Consider the following 3,970-nt stretch of genomic DNA (forward strand, 5'->3'; position numbering starts at 1 on the left):
CCGCGCATTCGGCTTCGAGACCGTTCCGTGAGAAATGCAGTCTCGAAGGCGAGAATGACGTTCTAAAGTAATCACAATCTCAAAACAAACGAAACGGCCTTCCCTTAATCAGCTTAAGAAATTCTAAAGCTGCAAAATATTCCCAAGACATTCGCAGAAGTCGCAGTATTTTCGGAGATAATCGCCGGTCATTTAAGTTTGTGAGTTCGTAGTTAAGATTTCAGTCTACCTAACATTAAAATGTTAAATATTTAAATGAGAAGCTCTCTTAACCCCTTAAATTCGTTAAACAGAATCTTTGCGACTCTGTAGTCATTTATTTTATGTTATTATTCTCCTGAAAACTTTATAAAATCTTGAGTCAAAGTAAAAAATCACTAGAGGAAAGAAAAGGAGATAATCCCTGTTTTGTTATAGTCTTTACGATCCATTATTAATAAAATTGCAGCATTATAACAATACAGTTAACAGTTATGCACATTTCAATGCATATAAAGTATAGAAATTAAAATTATGTATTATATATAGCAAACACACAGTTAATTAAAATATATTTATTAAAATATAAATATGTTAATATTTTAAAAATAAATAATGTATTAAAGCGACGAAAATAATATGAAGGGATCTAATAATATTGTGAATGAAGGAATCGCCAAAATTAGCATTGAATAATATGCGTATATTAAAATGTAGATGTATCAAAATAATATATTAAAATAAATAATTACTGTATATTAAAATAAATGTATTAATATATTTAGATAAATGTAATAATATATATGAGGGGACCTAACAATATTGTGTGAATGATCCTTCACTCACTCCTTTATTCAATTTCAGGAGTCGATACGCGAGGAAACGCGCTGTTTCGCTATCCTAATCATCGCGATGTAATATAATGATACGTTCATCGTCTTTCGCGCCTGTCCGGCGGAAAATTGGTCAAGAATATAGAAGCCGACGAAAAGGGAAAAAACAACGGGTGGTGCGTCTACGCGCAGGTGCATCATCGGCCAACACACCTGTCCGCTTCTGGAAGCCAAGAGCGAGAAAAGAGAGAAAAAAAATGGCCCCGCTACATGGCATACCACGCACTTTTTTCCCGTAGAGAAAGCCAACTTTGTGTGCGCGATCGAGTCGTCCGCATATAGAACGCTCGTAATGAGACGTTAGTTCGCTTAACGACACTCGCGCACGGTTTAAGTAATCGAATGTCCGTCCGCCAAATTTGCGGCGCTCGAATTAAGTTCGGGCGGCGCGATGCGAATCGTCTCGTCACACGCATGGACGGCGAGCATCGAAGAAGCGTTTTATCGCCGTTTTACTCGTCATTAGTATCGGTAGCATCAGACATCGATTTCGCCGATGGCGAAAGAGAAGCGTCGATAAAATGCTTTCGGCGTTCGCTCAACGAGTTCTCTTTTTCACAATAAACGTGAGATTTATTTATTTAATAAGAAAATCTCTATTTTTCATCATGTAGTTTTAAATTTAAAAAGCGTAACTAACATTATACGACGGTGGAAAAAAGCTTAAGCGTTGTAGATGTCGGTGTGTATTCAATTAATTATAGTAACTATCGTATCATTAAAAGTACGAAAAAATGTTAAACGTGTTTCGATCTTTTTTTAACAGTTAAAAAGAGCGAAAAGAATATGATATGCGCAACGTGAATTCTGACAGAACTGACATTGAGCTTGTGTATAAAATCAAGTTTGCTATTTCATACGAAATTTTTACAAGCGCGAATACGCTTCGCGGATTTGAGATTGACGGGCAGCTGACATCGTCGGATGAAATTGCAGGCCTATCATTCGCAAAATAAACCAATTCCCCGAAACCTTAGAATGACGGGGTAGACTCGTCGGATGAGAGCGGTAATAGTACGATATCCATTCAGTCACCCGCGAATGCACCTGTCCGATAACCGGTTCGCGATTTTACCCGCTTTCTCCACTCAATAAATATCTAGGTAGCTTCTTGTAAACGTCTAATAGTAATTTTTGTGGAACGAAGCTGTCAAGGGAGGTAACGGCTAATTATAATACATGCAGTTGTAATTCAAGTGAACTTGTAACGAAAATTTACACTCGCTTTAAATACACACACACACTCACACACGCGCGTGAAAATAAGATTAAAAAATTCAACATAATTATAGTAACATCTTACAATTAGCAATTTAATGAATCAGACTGGAGTACGGTTTCGTTCTTTTTAATATGAAATAAAATTGTGATATTGCTAGAATTACTTAATATCGCAGAAGCTTTAAATGGTTCGCGAAACCTCGGGATCATACATATCCCATGCCGAATCCCTTAAAAGCTTCTTCAGTCACGCCTCGAGACACGTCCCACTGGATCGACTTGAGAAATAGATGGAGCGTTACGTAAAACTGGTTAAAGTGTGTCTTACCGGCTGAATAAGGTAGATAGATTAGTCGGTACACCCGTCGAAAATCGCGGCGCGATGCGCGAGTCCGTAACGAGGAGAGGCTAATCCCGGGTTCGTGTGAAACGGCACGAGCGATCACAATTTAAGAAAGGGACGCTCGCGCATTCGCGATCGGTATCTGTCGTGAGTAGGCGCGGGCACGAACGAGACTGTAAACTGGGTCGTTACGGAAAAGATTCAAGTGGTAAGCGCACTTCAAATCGCTTCGAACATATATCGCGCGAATAAATCATCGTAAATCATCGAGATCTTCAAAAATTCCTAACGTGAAAAAATAAATAAGGAGGTTCTCCGATATTTATTCATGACATGAATCCTGAAAAATATTTTTAAATAATCAAGACTTTGAGTGTTTTTATGTTAATTTAAAATTTTATATAGAATATATATGGTAATTGAATTGTTTTAAAACGTGAAAAAGAAATAATTCTATATATCAACATATTGAAAAGAAAATAATTGCCACGCACATCTACTCGTTTTCTAGCTCAAATATTATACTTATATCAAGTTTGAACATAAATGTTTCTACTATTTTCAAACTGCTTGGTATTGGTCGTTCTACTTTCGAAGTATTGATATTAGTGTCTTAGTATCTATACTCTCGATTTCATCTATAATTTGGTTTATAAAATAGCTGGTCTACGCTCGTAGTCCTGAAATTATATAGTCTGATACACAATGTTCGCTTTTTATCTTATAGTACCGCTGTAGTTTGAAGTTGCTGTTAAACGAAATTATAGCCCGAACTATGATTTTCCGTTGAAAATTATGTCGACTGTATTGCATTTTTATATATAATCAAAAGCATTTGAGAATTTCAGTTAAAGACGTGTACGTCTTTTAAAATCGATATTATTATTTTATATAATTATTGCGTCGTTCTGATAACAGTTTTTTTTTATTTGAATTAAAATCCTTAACAATTTTTTCACAAACAGCTCAATTGCAAATTTATGCAATATTTATGCGCGAATATTAAAAATTAAAAATTTACGACAAGTTTTAAATATGTTAAGTACTTAAATATATATTGATGCGAATAAACATTAATTATTTACACAAATATAAATCAGAACTTCGTTATGTATCAATCATTGGAAATAATAAATGATAAACGTATCACCAACGAACAACTTGCCTCCGAAAAAAACCTGCAGCCGAAAAGATATCTCTGGAAAGGAGCCACAAATTTCAAGATACATGGATCCGGAAGCGTATATAGGAATCCACAAATCCAAGCTTAATCTCATTCGATTGGGGGACTGACGCAAGTATGTCTCGTATGTAGTAACGTGTATATCGATCGATCGAAAATACTTATGACGACAGCGTGCGTGCACGTTTACAACCTGGTGTCTCGCTTGCGCGACATGTATCCGTTTTTGTGCGCGTTATACGGCATCGGTTTGGCTCAGGTAGGCAGGGTCGCCGATGCATTCTTCTTTTTCTGTGAATTGTGAGAGAATCGGACCCCGGTTTTACATATAGAGCCGCGCGGATGTTGGGA

Source organism: Temnothorax americanus, unplaced genomic scaffold, assembly GCF_048541705.1.
Source record: "Temnothorax americanus isolate GAGA-0224 unplaced genomic scaffold, ASM4854170v1 Scaffold26, whole genome shotgun sequence".
NCBI lineage: Eukaryota > Metazoa > Arthropoda > Insecta > Hymenoptera > Formicidae > Temnothorax > Temnothorax americanus.